Genomic DNA, 17,403 nt, shown 5'->3' with positions numbered 1-17,403 from the left:
GGCGTATATTACACCAGACAGTAATGTACCTCACATTTCATCTACACATGTGGTTTCCTTCCCTCGTGGTTTTTCCCTCATTTAACCACACACACACATGGTTTACTTCTCTCATGGCTTTTTCCACACCTCGTTCTTGGAATCAGCATCGCTATTGGTGCCACTACCAATAAAATTCAATTTCTCTTCCCTTCTCACCTGTAGTGGTGCCTAAACCAATCGAATTTGAATATTCAGGCGACCTAGGCTTACCGGTGCTCCACCCACCTCATAAGGGGGCTTAAAACAGAGCTGGTGATCTAACTCCGGCCTTCTTTCTACTCTCAACTTCACCTCTGCTACTACCTCCTTGCTCTTCATCTCTCCTGGTAAAATCTGGCCACATGGTACAACTTTACATATACAATACACATAAACACGAAAGCCCAGCACTCCCACTTCTCACTAAATTCATTACTCATATTTATAGTCTGTAACTCTTTTATCCATGTAACTGATGCACACATGCTATAATGTAATGACCATGTACAGTAATCCAGTAACTCTGTATTGTTCCAAGTAAATAATCACTCCCCTGTCTGTTTCTTCCCAGCACCTTTGTGTTTATCTATCCTTACCATTTGCCTCGGTGTAGCCCCTAGTAAAACATTCTCATAACTAAAATGCTACACCTCATTGCCACTCTGGAACCGTTCAGGGCCTCTAGGGACTTTCCTCCCTTGCCCCAACTGGGAGGTGTTCACGTTAGGTTGGTGAGGCTATGAGATTAGGCCCAGAAGAAGCAGTGCCTGCTTCATATGCGAATATCTCTTGCTGAAATCATCTGTTGGTTGGTCAGTGCTAGATGCTTATATTTGGCAGTGCCTTTGTGTCTGCATGTTGCTGAGAACTTAAAATCTTTTCACAGGGGGATGGGAGGATCTTCGTTATGGAGTCCTTTCGAGAGGAGAGCTCGTGATTACTAGCTCTGACCTCTTGTCTCTGGTGCCAATGTTACCTGTTTTCCTCGTGCTACCTATAATAATGAGCGATTGGTGAAAAAGATAACTAGATCTGATGTGAGAGGTGTAAGGCTGAGAGAAAGACCACGAATAGGATGGATGGACAGTGTGAAGAGAGCGCTGGATGCGAGAGGGATGTCTGTTGAGCAAGGAAGAGTGGCTGTGCGTGACAGAAATAAATGGAGAGAAATTGTGAATGAATAAGTGATGACGCAGCCCTGAGGGGATATTCTCCCGCATTTGGTCTGATCAGCTAGTCAGGTCAGGTGCGGGTAAGGGGATGGGTCTGTTATGATGTGGCAGGGGTAAACCAGTTCTGCTGTCGGGCCCTGCTGCGGATGTCACTGATTGCATTGCCCAGTTGACCCTTGTGCGGTGTGGTGCGGTGAGGATCTGTCCGTTCTCCCCTTTGGGGCTAAGATGCGAATGAATGTGTTTGAATGGATGAGTAAATGGAGAGTGAGTCGTCCTGTCTCGGCTACCTCCCTTTCCTTGGGGGAAGCAGCCTAGGTATATAGATAGATAGATAGACCTATAATTAATGTAAGGGTGTCATTTTTTCCTGTGAACTCCTCTGATGCTCGGTGGCATGGTTGTTGGAGGAAGTGTGATCTTCTGGTGTGGTGACTGTTGTGCACCTGCAAAAAAAAAAAAAGGTGGCATTATAACTCTTATCAGACCTTGTTCCTGACATTTGACAAGTTAACCTTACCTACATCTCTGAAACTGGTCTCACTGTCACTTCCTGTGAAGCCATACGTGCCAACCTCAAAGCGATGTTTACACTGTCAGGGTTATGGTCATGTTAGCCAATTTTTTTGCTGCTATGAACAGGCTTGCCTTCTTGGTGTCTGTGTCTCCTATGGCAGACATAGCCATACCAGTGACCGAGGAGTACCCTTTAACCCCTACACCGCGGGCTTGTTTACCAATTACTTGCGTGTCCCGCGGGGTTATTTGGGCTCCGAGAGACTCTCAAAAAATATTTGCTAAAAATCAGTTATTAGTCCTAGAATAATAAAATTACATATGCTTATAGCACATACCTTCAGCTTTCTCCTGGAATGATTGTTGAGCCTTCGTCAGTTTCCGTAGGACTTGTGGAGACCTCTGAAGTAGGGTAACTAAGTCTCCACTTTACACTTCCCGACAACCCGTTATATGATTACCACAGCCAGATACAAACACTATAAACACTATTCTACCATTTTCAAGTAGTTTGGGATCCATACTAAAAAAAAAGTGTGAAAGCAATGGAAATTACGAGCGCGTCTGATCGCCGCACTTGCGCTAGTTCGCTCTAGGCACTCTGTCATTTATTATTCATAAAACCCCTCACACTTTATATTTCTATTACTATATCACACTTATATATATCTGGAGTCTTTCTCCATAAGTTTCATTCAGTCGTATTATTTTATTGTCACTGAAGTCATTCTATTTTTCAGTCAGTAAAATACGTAGAGAGCCACGGATTCACTCTCACTGTTATAACATAAATTATTTGTACTCATATTCTTATATTACTAATTACTTACATTACTATTTACATTTTCTATTCTATTTTCAATATTTACCCTTCTATTTTACTTACAATATGTTATTCACTGTCACTTTCAGTAAGATGAAACTATAGTACACTGTTCAATCATATGAACTGAACATCCATTGCTTTCACCTGCTATTTACACATTATTTACACATTATTTACACATTATTTCCAAATAATTCTGCTTCCACACTTGCACTGTTAGAACTGCTTCTGGCTGTGATAATCGAAGAAGCAGGTTACACAGAGAGGGAACCTGGCATTCAGCGCACTGCCAAGAGGTGCGTTTATGCTCAGGTGTGCGGCGTGTGGTATGCGCACATACCTGACACCTGCGAATCGCAGCCTTCCTTTTCCCTGTGGCAGGCATTAGCTCAAGTCTGTGCCGCTCCATATACGCCCTCTGCTCAAGTCGGTCGGGAAGTGTAACTGGATGGCGCCTTGGAGTTGCTGCTTGCACCTTACCATATTTTTCCAGCAGCTGCTGGACACAAGTCCTGGCGAACAACCTCAGGGAGAAGGACTTGGGTGGCTTTACCTTCATCTTGTACAGGATGAAGGCGTTAAGCATCGTCATATCTATGAGATGCAGAAAAACTTTCCTGTACCACCTAGTATTCTTCCTGAGGCAGTCGATCTCACCAATCATCATGTCGGACTTGTCCACCAGCCGCATGTTTATATTATAGTCCAACACAGCATCAGGTTTCATCACAGGTTCGCCTGTCCCTACGGTCGACCTTCCCACTGTCTCTCATCTCCCCCTTATGTACGGTGGTGAGCATGTGCACGACTCTCTTGTCATGCCACCGTATTGCCAGCATCTTCTCAGACTTGCGTAGGTGCACGTCTCCTCGCTGCGAGTTTCCTGCCTCTGGGAATTTGGGGAAGTTGGCACGATTACTTTTGAGAGTGCCGCGGGAGCCAATGCCGTGCTCAGAAAGGTATTTGGCAAGTTTCGGTGCTGTATAGTAGTTGTCTGTATACAGCACATGATTCCCACCAAAATACTTTTCTAGGAGCACTTTCACTACACAGCCTGAGAAGCCAAGGGGTGTGTTTTATCGAGATCGACAGTGCTGGCTGAATATATGACGAAGTCAAGGATGTACCCCGTCTTACAGTCGCACAGTACAAAGAACTTAATTCCAAAGCGATGGCGTTTGCTTGGAATGTACTGAACAAACCGAAGACGTCCTCTGAACAGAACCAAGGACTCATCAATGACAACCTTCTGAAATGGGTGGAAGAATGACATGAACTTATCCTTCATTCTGTTCAGAATCTCCCGGATCTTCCAGAGTGGGTCAGTTTGGGAAGGTACATCGTTGTCGGCAAAGTGCAGGTTTCCCATGATGTTCCGGAAGCGATCTCTGGCCATGTACTTGTTGAAGGTCGGTGAGGGTAGTAAGGGGTCCATGGACCAGTATTCTTCCAACTCATGCTTCTATGAGTGTGGCATAAGAAGCATGAGGGCAAAGAACACATACAGCTCCTGCACTCCCAGCATGGTCCACTGTTGCATCTTGGCTGCACCTGTACCACTAGCAGCACGTTGTGATTCGAACCTGTTAGTCTCATCACATATGTGCTGCATGACTTCGTCATCTAGGAAGGCCAAAAGGTAGTCGACACACTCAGCATTTTCGTCCATAGTGAAGGCAGGCTGAACTCCTGACGAGCTCTCATCGAAAACCAGGTTTTCGGGGACAAAATCTGACCCTTCCGTCACGCGAAGGCGTCCAGGATTCCCTGGCGTGGCGGTGGAGGGATGGTGGTGGTGGTGGTGGTGGAGGTTGGCTGAGAGGAGGCTTATCACGGTCAAGGTCACTCGCACTGACCCTAGGTTGCCGTACAGCACTAGCAGCCCTTACCCTACTAGCTACACTACTTCTCACTCTCTTAGATCCACCTCTACCTCTACGACCGGCCTTCACTGTTGATGCTGGTGGTGACTCCGACGGCAGACTCCGGAGATAACTCAGCCCGACGATGATGACGAGATGAGTAAAGCGGGGCTTGGGGAACGGGGAGGTGAATGATCTCGTGACTCATGGCGGGCTGGGTCACGTGGGGGCATTGTTCTGGGGCTAACACGCCGCCTTTTCCTCCCTTCCCAAATTCTTTTCCTTCCTGCACTAAAGGCTCCTTTCCCTTGGAGCTACACACAGATTCACTGGTAGGAGCACTTGTTGTCGCTGTTTCTGGCGCGATAAGTTCACCCGGCTCATCACACGATTCACCGGAATCGTCAAAATCGCTGTCCATTATTATCATCGACAATTCAGCAAGTTCTCGTGCCACTGCAGAGTCACTGAGGCCTTTCCTGCTTGCCTCAACACTTTTCTTGGGGTAGAGGTCACGGGGCCCTTTGCAATGGGCGCAGAAGCGGCAGGAATGGCGGGGCAGAGTGCGACATGTTGTCTCTGCAGTGGAGGACAAGGAACTAAATGCCGCGGCTTATCTGAGAAGGGAAGGGTTGACAATGACACTTTAGGCTGACTGCTGCTAACTTACAGGCTAATTTTTTATAGGTAGAAAATCTCAGCAATAAATAAAGAAATAGGTACTTCCAGGTGAATGTAAATGTCAATTAGGATTCTCCCTTCCTTTCTGATATATATTTTTATTACAGACATCGATTACAAGGCATAAATCAAAGGGAAATTACCGTGGTAATGTAGCGAATGAATGCACGTGAGGTTTTGTCAGGTGATAATTGGGCAATTTCAGGAGTATAACACTATCACTTACCTGTTTTTTTTTGGTATATATTATTGGGTAAAAATATTGGGCATAGGGCTTATTTCAATGGATGAAATCTGTGGAAAAAGAAGAGGAAATTTCCGTAGCGCAGCGCGGCGTGGGAGGTGAGAGGAGAGGGTAATGGAGGGCAAGTAGGGAGGGAGTCAAGAAGGGGTAAATTATCTGAGAAGGGAAGGGTTGACAATGACACTTTAGGCTTACTGCTGCTAACTTACATGCTAATTTTTTATAGGTAGAAAATCTCGGCAATAAATATAGAAATAGGTAGTTCCAGGTGACTGTAAATGTCAATTAGGATTCTCCCTTCCTTTCTGATATATATTTTTATTACAGACATCGATTACAAGGCATAAATCAAAGGGGAAATTACCGTGGTAATGTAGCGAATGAATGCACGTGAGGTGTTGTCAGGTGATAATTAGGCAATTTCTGGAGTATAACACTATCACTTACCTGTTTTTTTTTTTGGTATATATTATTGGGTAAAAATATAGGGCATAGGCCTTATTTCAATGGATGAAATCTGTGGAAAGAGAAGGGGGAAATTTCCGTAGCGCAGCGCGGCGTGGGAGGTGAGAGGAGAGGGTAATGGAGGGCAGGTAGGGGGGGGAGTCAGGAAGGGGTTAAAATAGCTAAAATGTCAACAATGGATGGGAGTACAGATGAGATTTGGAGTGCTGACTAGTGTTGAACATTGGCAGTACTGATATATGATACAAGCCACCACTTGAGAGCCCGGGATAATTCAAAATAACACAGAATCACAAAAGTGACGCCCCGCGGTATGATCCATTGTAGCCGAGCGTCACGAAAGTGACGCCCCGCGGTTAAGGGGTTAAGGCCTATCACTGTGGGGTCCCTAATGCTGTAAATATTACAAACTATCCCCACTAGTCCATTCGTACAGATGAGAGGGTTTCATGTCCTGATACAAGGAAGAGAGCCCAGACTCACTTCTTCCAGCCTGGGTTTACTTATGCTGCTGTCGTTTTTTGAGTCCCAGTGTGCCGCTCTGTGTCTGAAAAGCTGCCTTGACCTGTTCCATTGCCCACTTCTCTGTCTGGTGATTTGTCGGATGCTGTACCTAAGGTGGCCACTATTTGTGAGACTTGTGTTCACTGAGCCTTTACTCCGCCTATTTCTGCCCCTTCTTCGGTGGCTGAGGGTTTGCTCATTTCCGGGTTGTGGCAGTTGTCCACGTTCTTGTGTCTTCTTGTTCTGCCATATCCAGCATGCACAAAGTTCCATCTGTACCTGACAAACGTCACCATGATTCTTCAAAGTTCTCTGAGCATAAAGACCATCCACCTGAGATCTTTGCTGTGGAACCTTGTGTCGACTTCTCTCTGGTTCCCTCTTTCCTGAGAGCTCTTGGGTTTAGGCAGGTCGAGACTGAAGTTGATGGCTCACCTGTGGTCCAGTCCCCACCTGAGAATGGTGTTGCACAGACCGTTGGTGCTTCAGTTCTGCTGCATAAGTTATCATCCTCACAGAATTGTGGTACTGTGGGCTCTACTGTCTTCTACTTTTAGGACTTTTGATGGTGGCACTGGCTGTCCTACATCATCCAGGGAGGCCTCCAAGCCATCTTCCAAGCAAATTTTCTTCCAACTCAGAGGAGGGGTGTTGTAAAATTTTCTCCCTCCAGATGTCTGGCATAGGGTGCCGGCTCATTGTGCTGGGCAGTCTCTCCTTATGGGCCTTCCTAAGCATGAATCCAAACTCTTCTAGCTTATCAAGAGTTCTACTTCCCGGCACCTTGTCGTGATCCTCCACTATGGGTCCTATCATTCAGTGGAATTCTTGGGGTTTATGTGAAAGCTGGGAGGAGCTGCGTCATCTTGTTGCACAGTTTTCTTCTCTATGTAGGTATATCCAGGAGAGCATGGTTGGTGATGCTCTTCATCCTGGTCCTTGTGGCTACCATGCCATTTATTCTAAGCCTGTCCAAGGCCAAGAACGTCATGGAGATGCTCCTATCTTCCTTCGTGAAGATACGCCATTCACTCGTCTGGATCTTTTCGCTCCCCTACAGGCTGTTGCAGTCGAAGTGTTTTTGCATTAGCAGTATAGAGTTTGTAGTTATTATTTTCCTCCTTGTAATACTGTCGAAAGGCCGGATCTGGAAAACCTTATTGATGGACTGCCTTCTCCCTTTCTGTTACTAGGAGATAAGAATGGTCATCATCCACTGGGGGATGACAGTGAGACCAACCCTTGGGGTGTTATGCTGCCTTCCTTGGTGGAAGAGGAGTTAGTTGTTTTAAACATCAGTTCGATTACTTATTTCCATAGCCAGACTGGAACTATTTCTGCTGTTGATTTGTCTTACTGCTCATTTGATGCTGTTTCTTATTCCATCTGGGAAGTGTTGCCAGACCTGAATGGCAGTGACCATTTCCCATTACTTATAACTGCTGCTGAAGGTGGACCCCAGCCTCATCTTCCTCACAGGCATGTAGATAGGCTGACTGGCCACATTTCACGGAATTAAATTCCATTGCTCTTTCTGTCAATGAGCTTGGCGGTATTATTGAGGTGGTGTCTCATTTCACTGACGTGTTGCAGTCAGAGGCCCCGTTATCTATTCCAAGAGCGAAAGGTCATTTTCCCAAATGTCTGGATCCTTGGTGGAACCTTGAGTGCAGTTCCACAGTGAGAGCCATGCAAGCCTTCACTCAATTTTGTGGCCACAATGGGGATCCTCAGTATCTGGTCGAAGGCCACGAGCTCATATGAGGCGGTTTTAATGGAGGCCAGGCATTCATCCCGGACCAGTTATGTTTCTTCAGTCAATTTGGGGACTTACCTCACTCAGGTTTGGAAATGAGTAAGGAAAATTTCAGGAAAATTTCTATTTGCTCTCCTTCTGTTTATCTGCAGCAGATTGAACTTTGATCTTTTTGCTGCTGCAGAGTTGTTTGTTGATCATTTTGCTAGTGTGTCTTAGAAGGATACAGAATAACCTTTGGCTTGCCACCGTTGGTGACTGGGGTCTCTTGGTCTCAGGTTTGCCTCTTCTGGGAGAGAGTCTTATAATGTTCCCTTTCCTATTTCTGAACTTCATGCAGCTCTGTCGCAGTGCCTTGATATTCCTCTCCCGGCTGTGATGATATTCAGTTAGCCTTTTTACATCTCTTGTCTAAGTCTCTTTCTTTTTTACTATCTTTATTTGATAAAATCTGGTGTACTGGTGAGTTTCCAGGATGTTGGGGTGTTGGTGCAGTTATCCCTATCCTCAAACCAGGTAAGGACCAATTACAGGCGACAAATTATCGGCCAAATTCTCAGACTTCTTGTATACAACTATGTAAGGTCTTGGAAAAAACGTTCAGTGCTTGGTGTGTATGGCTTTCAGGGAAAGGTGACTTCTAATCCCCTGTCCAGTATGGTTTTCATAAAATGAAATCTCCCTCTGATGCCCTGCTGGCCTGCAAATCTTCTGTGTGTGAGGGTTTCTCTACTAACCAACACCAGGTCACGGTATCTGTTAGAGCTTCGAAACCAACATTTATATATATGTAACCCTTAATGCTTGTACTAGGTGAGTGTTGAGTTTTGGTTAAAGTTATTTTGGTAATTGAAGAGCAGGAGGAGTTAAAAATGAATACAGGGAGTTGATCTTCATTTATTATCTTCAGAGAAAGTCTAAGTTGAGCAGTGTATGTATTATACAGAGACTTAATATACTAAGTAAGTCTAGTTGGACCCCTCTTCTTATTTGCTCTCTCCACTACCTGTCGGTTCTATGGCCAGTCTCCTTCTGAGCTGAAATTCCTCCATCCTCTCCATGTGGAGAGGATGGAGGGTGAAAGACTGACGAAGAGAGTGTATGTGAGTGAGGTGGAGGGGGGAAGAAGGAGGAGGAGGCCGAGGATGAGATGAAGGGATGGGGTGGAGAGGTATATGAGAGAGAGGGGTGTGAGTTGGGAGCAGGGCAGTGAAATGGCGGGGGACAGGGCGACTTGAAGGCGATTTGTTTGTGGCCACCCCAAACGGGATTGAGGCGTCTGGTAATAGATAGATAGATCGTATAACAGGGGTCGTGTCACGTGTGCTCTACTGTCGTGGAAGCTACTGTATGTCTGTGTGTATTTACAGCTTCTAATGCACGATCAACATGCCTTCACTTAAAAAGTTGCAAACTAATTTCCTGTTCCCACACCTTGTCTGGTGCTCTGTCTATCTATCTGTCTATCTATCCATTATGCTTTCTGTTATGATTTGTATTTATAATATGGAGTCCTGACATCACTCGGTCACGCCACTGGCGGTCCTACTACAGCAATCATCATTGACATATGGTAATCTATTAATCATAATAGTCTTCTTGTTCACTCTTAATACATGATATTGATTATAATATTGTACAGGTATAATATTCATGGTAATATTGCAATGATCCAGTAATATTACATTTTAAACAAGTTGTATACATAACTGAATATGGTTAAATTGGTTATTGTATTACATTTTGTAAAATGTCTATGTATAATAGTAAAATGGATATATGCAAAAAAAAAAAAAAAAATAGTTCAAAGTTAAGATTATGGTAAGAGCTCTTAATATTTCATATAGAGATAATGATGCTGGTATACTTCTATATCATGGGTCATTCTTCTTCTTCTTCTTCTTCTTCTTTTTTATATAAAATTAATACTATATACAAAATATGTACACTTCATTCAGGGGGGTTAAATTTGATGCTTACTTTACCCCCACTAAATACTGACTGCAAATTTGCAATTCTTGCATGCATTCTGTGCATTGCGAACAGCACTACTGCGAATACAATGCAGAAGATTATAAAGACAGTAGGTGCTGGGCTATACACATAATATGGGTTGAACATACTCAAACTCAAATCTTCCCAGGGCTTCATTGTTTCATTGATCAGTTGCATAGTTTCAAACTTAGGTGAAGTCAACTTAATACTTGTGCTCATGTTTAAGTCCATATCAGGCAGTGGGTGGAAATGTTTGTGTGTATGATTGAGGATGGCGTAGTAATTGATGGTGGATAAAGTGGACATGGATGCTGTAAATACTGCACAGTAGTCTGGTTCTATGTATAATCCTGAGGCTGAATTATGAGATGGTGGTATATCTGGACAGACTATGTAAACTGATGTGTTATGAGTGAAATAAAAAAATAAAAAAATGTAAGGGTTCGATGCGTTGATGGTGTACAAGCTTATCTGGAGCAAAAGTGAAGTTGCAGTGATATGAATATTGTGATTTCTTATGACAGCCATTTCACAAGGGACTGTTTCAGTAGGCTGAAACATGAAAATGTACGCAGGACAAAAGTGAACAGCATGTAAGGATGTGTGGCACTTTCGTTCAATCGTTGATTCACTTGCGAAAGTGACAGTGTTCCGTCTCTTGGAGACCATGATGAGTTCGGTGTTTGTGTTGATGATGATGACCAAAATGTTATTATTCTTAGAAGGGAAGGGGTGTATTTCGTATACTGTGAACAGGTCGTCAGTTATAAATGGTATATGAACTACTACTGATGTTGGTGTTAGTGTTGCTTCTAAATAGGGATAATATTGCATGAATTCCGTACTTCGGAACAAAGGCTTCAATTTATGTTTATGCCTTGACTAATTATCTGACGTAGCTCATGAAGTGGAAGTAAGTCATTTGTGATCTTGCCATCACCGGCATTCAAAATTCCTTGCATAAGTGCCCTGTAACGAACTCTAGTGTTGTCTAATTGGAGTAGAATTGTGCCTGTGTGTTCCGTGATGATCGGAAAGTGTTGGAAAAGTGTTATGTTACCTTCCATGTCATTTATTTTATCAACACTTTCGAGAGCTATGTTTTCCGCCTTTTTCAGATTTTTCGCAATTGTCTTCATTGCTGAGTTATGTCCTGTGATGAATTTATCTTTGTATTGTTAGTACCTCAGCTATTTTATTAAATTTGTTGTTAATTTCTTGAAGGTCTTCCTCTGTAGCCAATCCAAAGATTTCCCAAGAACTGCACCACCCAGGTCGAACAAACCGCGCTTTTGGCGAGTAAGTGTGATGTTGTTCTTGTCACTCAATACCTCCGTTCCATGAGATGGGAGGTCTTGGATCATGATGAGCATAGCTGACTTAGCCTGTTGAATTTTCCATTTTGCTAACTTCACCATTTCATCCACTTCCTTTGTGTTATGTGCTTGTGAAACATAGCCTCCTATTATGAAGTCCAGGGTTCTCATGGGTCTTGCGATTTTTTCTAGATAAGAAGGTAATTCTTACAAGTAATCCAGACTTATTTCAGTACTCATGACATCTTTTACGATTGACTTCATGGCCATTGGAGCTATGAGGCATCCTTGCCGTACTATGTGTTGGGGGTCTAAGTGCGCATATCCTCTTGCTATGTAAAGAATCCATAGCATAAGTCCCTTCATCGTTACCTACCGACAAAAAAATCTATTAATTTTCTAATGTGGTCATGCTGTGGTCGATCATAGTGATGATGTGCGTTACGGCTGACTAACATAGAACAATAACTTGATTGTTATTTCATTTATAGAAGTTTAAAACGATATTTAAATCTCGTAAATGATGTACTGTAGATTTTATTGGAACAGTTGCACCTATGTTTGATTGTTTGGTATATGACCTTATTTTATTTTTGTAATTATTGTTGTTTTCTTGATTGGTGTCATGAGTTACGTTCGGTTGTTCGGTGGTATCCGAGGCTGTATAATTATTGGATAGTTCCCTTGAAACTCGTTTTAAATGGTCAATATGAACTTGTTTCTCTTCTCCACTTGACAGTTGCTTAATTAAAACTTTGTTTGCTTTTATGTTAATTACTCTGTATGGGCCCTCAGATTTTGGGGATAATTTTTTGTATCTCGTATGAATGATACCATAAATAATGTCTCCTAACTTGATAGGGGAATCTCTTGCCTTTTTATTAAATGCCTCCGTCATTTCTTACTTGGACATCATCAATTGTTTTTTTTGACTCTTTTGTGTATGTCCTGGAATTCAAGTAAACGGAGTTTAGAGTAATCATCGTAAATTGTAGATGGGCAGATTGTCATCTTCTAGGAGTTCATATGGTAGTTTTTTATCTGTCCCATATATAATGAAATGTGGTGTGTCACCTATGGATTTATTTATTGATCCATTAATTGAGGCTTCTGCTCTGGGATTCCAATCATCCCAGCTTGCATAATTTTCATTGATAATGTGTCGTAGCACATCTAATACTTTTTTGTTTTGTCTCTCTGCTAACCCATTAGATTTTTTTTTTTTTTTTTTATGCGAGGAAGAAGGAACCAAAGGCCATGAGCCCGCAGTAACAGTTCCCTCCAAGAGAAAAACAAAATACAATATAGAGCCAAATTCAAGATCCAATCATTTTGAGATGCCTGGACACACTGCGTTTGAAAGACTGGAGATCATAGGCAGCAGGAAATACAGACAGAGGGAGACAGTTCCAGAGCTGACCTGTTGCATAAATGAAAGACTGGGAGTAACGGTTAACTCTTGCATTAGAGAGTTGGACAGAAAAAGGATGAGAGTTTGCTGCCAGACGGGTGCTACGCGCCCGTCGTAGAGGTGGAGGAATGCAAGCAGACAGTTCAGAGGAGCAGTGATCATTAAAGTAGCGATAGAAAAGAGATAAAGATGCAACAGTGCGGCGAAGAGACAGAGGTTGAAGGGGGTCAGTAAGAGGAGGAGAGTTAATGAGACGAAAAGCCTTTGACTCCACCCTATTGAGAAGAGCTGTATGTGGGGAGCCTCCCCACACATGAGAGTTGTACTCCACACAGGGACGGATAAAACCCCTGTATAGAGTCAACAATTGTGCAGGGGTAAAGAAAGAGCGGAGTCGGCTTAGCACACCCAATCTCTTGGAAGCAGATTTTACAAGAGATGTAATATGATCTTTCCAAGATAAGTCCCGAGTAAACGAAACCCCAAGCATGTTCAAGGATGATGCAGGATTAAGCTGAATATTATTAAACATTAGTGGGTATACCTGTGGAAGATTTTGTCGGGTTGATAGGTGTAAGAACTGAGTCTTAGATGCATTAAAGACAACCATATTATTTTTACCCCAGTCAGAGATACGAGCCAAATCAGACATTAGGTGTGCCATAGCCTCATCCCTTGCTTGTTGAAGTAACTGTTGAGATGGGCGTTGTGGGAACCGAATGGAAAGGTGAAGGGTGGAGTCGTCAGCGTATGAGTGGATAGGGTTAGATGTACAGCTTAGAAGATCATTGATGAATAAAAGGAGTAGAGTTGGTGATAGGACAGAGCCCTGAGGGACACCACTGTTGATAGATCTAGGAGAAGAACGATGGCCGTCTACAACAGCGGCTATAGTACGACCAGAAAGGAAGCTTGCGATAAAGGCACAGATAGAAGGATAGAAACCGTAGGAGGGCAGTTTGGAAATTAAAGATTTATGCCAGACTCGATCGAAAGCCTTAGAGATGTCAAGTGCAATGGCAAAGCTTTCGCCAAAGTCCCGAAAGGAGGATGACCAGGAGTCTGAAAGGTAGGTGAGAAGATCGCCAGTGGAGCGTCCCTGACGGAACCCATACTGACGATCGGAAAGAAGGTTGTGATAGGAAAGATGCCTTAAAATTTTTCTATTAAGAATTGACTCGAAAACTTTTGAAATACAGGACGTTAAAGCAATTGGCCGATAGTTGGAGGGTTGGGAGTGGTCACCCTTCTTTGGGACTGGCTGAATGAGAGCAAACTTCCAGCAAGAAGGAAAGGTACAAGTTGACAGACAAAGGCGAAAGAGTTTGCCTAGGCAGGGTGTAAGCACAGAAGCACAGTTCTTGAGAACAACAGGAGGGACCCCATCAGGCCCATATGCCTTGTTAGTACTGAGGCCAGTGATGGCAGAAAATACATCAACTGAAGAAATTTTAATGTCAGCCATGAGGAAGTCAGACGGGGGAAGTGATGGAGGAACAGCACCGGAATCGTCTAAGGTAGAATTGGAGGAGAAAGTCTGTGTGAAGAGATCTGCTTTATCAGTAGAAGAAATAGCTACAGAACCATCAGAGTAGAAAAGAGGAGGGAAGGATGATGAGGTAAAGTTGTTAGAAAGATTTTTGGCAAGGTGCCAGAAGGAGCGGGAAGAATTCGAGTTGGAGAGTTGAGAGCATTTAGTATGGATGAAATTATTTTTAGTAGAGCGAAAAACAGACTTAGCACGATTCCGGGCAGAAACGTAAAGATGATGTGATTCAGGGGTGGGTTGGCTCCGGTACCTTTTGTAGGCCCTCTCCTTGTTGCGGACAGCATTAGAACAAGCGTGATTAAACCAAGGCTTTCTTGCGTTAGTCAAAGGACATGAGAAAGGAATGTATGCTTCCATGCCCGAGAGACTAACCTCCGTAATACGCAAGGCACACTCAGATGGCTCCCGGCCACGGAAGCAATAATCATTCCAGGGAAAATCAAAGAAGTACTGCCTGAGGGCCTTCCAGTCCGCGGCTCCAAAATGCCACAGACGACGTTTCCCTGCAGGGTCCACAGGCTGTACCGGAGTGATAGGACAGGTTAAGGTAATAAGGTTGTGATCGGAGGAGCCCAATGGAGAGAAAAGATTAACAGAGTAAGCAGAAGGATTAGTTGTGAGGAAGAGGTCAAGTATGTTGGAGCTCTCTCCAAGGCGGTCAGGGATACGGGTAGGGTGCTGTACAAGCTGCTCTAGGTCATTAAGGATAGAAAAGATGTAGGCTTGTTCACCAGGTGGATCTGTGAAAGGAGAGGAGAGCCAAAGGTGGTGGTGAACATTGAAATCTCCAAGAATGGAGATTTCAGAGAAAGGAGAAATGGATAGAATGTGTTCCATCGTAGAAGTAAGATAGTCGAAGAATTTTTGATAGTCAGTAGAATTAGGGGATAAGTAAACAGCACAGATATATTTAGTCAGAGAATGACAGGAAAGCCGAAGCCAGAGTGTGGAGAATTCAGAAGAATCAAGTTCAGGAACACGAGAGCAAGATAAGTCGTTGCGTATATATACACAACAGCCACCTTTGGCTTTGAAATGAGTATAGAGAAAGTAGGAGGATACAGAAAAGGGTTTGCTGTCAGTTGTCTCAGACAGCTGAGTCTCCGTTAGAAAAAGAAGGTGAGGTTTAGAGGAGGAGAGGTGGTGCTCAACAGAGCGAAAGTTAGAGGAAAGGCCGCGAATGTTGCAGAAATGAAGAAGAAGAGAGTCAGACCGTGGTTCCAGGCACCCTGAGTCGTCACCGGGAGACGGGCAGATGGTGGGGGCATTTATGGTCCCCCCCCCCTGGGGACTCCGAGGCTTGATAAGACGACGCCATTTTGGTAAATTTTGAATAGGAAGTGTAGTGTGTACTGTGCATGCAGTGTGGTGAAGATAGTTAGAGAAATTTGTACTGGAGAGCATGCTGGCCTACTCTCTGTGTAACTGAGACACTGAAAAAGTTCAGCAAAGGGGGATGGTCAGGAACTAGTCCTGAGGGCTGATGAAACGGGAGCTCCAGCACTCCCTGTCATCAGCTTTCCATCCACCTCGGGAGTACTGCCCTGCTCGATGCTGGAGGATAGGCTAAAACGTTAACCTTTTTGATGCTGTATTGTTTACATATTTCTTGTAAGATATCAGAATTAAATTCTCCTCCATTATCACTTATTAGTACCTTTGGGGTAGTAAAGCGACATATTACATTATCTGTTATTGCCTTTGCTACTGTCTCTGCTGTTTTATCTTTAATTGGAGCTAAAATTACATAACGGGAAAAATGATCCGTTGCTACGAATATCTATCTATCTATCTATTGCCAGACGCCTCAATCCCGTTTGGGGTGGCCACAAACAAATCGCCTCCAAGTCGCCCTGTCCCCCGCCATTTCACTGCCCTGCTCCCAACTCACACCCCCCTCTCTCATATACCTCTCCACCCCATCCCTCCATCTCATCCTCGGCCTCCCCCTCCCTCTTTCCCCCTCCACCTCACTCACATACATTCTCTTCATCAGTCTTTCACCCTCCATCCTCTCCACATGGCCAAACCACCTCAGTGTGTTCCTCATAACGCTTCCTATCACATCCACATTAACACCACGACGCTCCTTTATATCCTCATTCGTCAGCCTGTCTCTCCATGTGACTCCACAGGCTCCTCTTAAATAACTCATTTCCACTGCTCTCACTCTTGACTTGTGTCCTTCCAACAACGTCCAAGCTTCACTTCCGTACGTTAGAGTTGGTATCACAATACTGTCATGTAGTAACTTTTTCACTTCCATGCTCACTTCCCTGTTTCTTATCACTGCTTTCAAAGAACCAGCAACCTTTCTTCCCTGCTGTACCCTTTCAAGCACTTCACCCTCCAAACCTCCATCCTTACTCATCACACTACCCAAGTACTTAAACGTACTCACATTTTCCAATTCCTCACCATCCAACCTCGCTGTACACTCACTGACTTCACCTCTCTCAAAGACCATCACTTTTAGGTATTGGTTATTATTGTATGATTAAGGCATCTTGAGTAAATCAACAGCGACAACGTCCCATGGTTGATGTGGACAGGGTAATTACCTATCGGTGCAGGTGAAATTGGGTATCCTTTGTGTTTTGCACATGATTCGCATCTGTCTATATGACTGTTTATATCTTTCCGTAATGCTGGCCGGTAATATAACAACTGGGCTTGTTTGAATGTCCTATCTTTTCCAGGATGTCCTGCATGTGGGCTATCGTGTATCGTTCGTAATACTTGGGGTATCATGTCATTAGGTACTTTCAATTGGTTATTATTTCTTTGGTGTTTTGGTTGTCCTGGGTTGATCTTGTATAAAATATTATTGACTATTGTGAATTGTTCGAGTGGTACATGTAATTTGGGTAATTGAATGTCATCTCCACTTTCTAACTTGTATATAACTTTAGACCATATTGGGTCAAGTCTTTGTGCTTTTGCAGTATCATCGTGGTTTGGGATGTCTCCTATGAGATCTAATGCCGTGACCTGAATTGTGTTCGGGTTCCTAGATAATGCGTCGGCTACTAGATTCATTTTACCTTGTGTATAATGAATATGTACATTGTAGTTTTCGACTGTA

Source organism: Coenobita brevimanus, chromosome 46 (assembly GCF_032717465.1).
Source record: "Coenobita brevimanus isolate Jiangsu-jjx chromosome 46, ASM3271746v2, whole genome shotgun sequence".
NCBI lineage: Eukaryota > Metazoa > Arthropoda > Malacostraca > Decapoda > Coenobitidae > Coenobita > Coenobita brevimanus.
Note: the sequence above shows the minus strand (reverse complement) of the source record.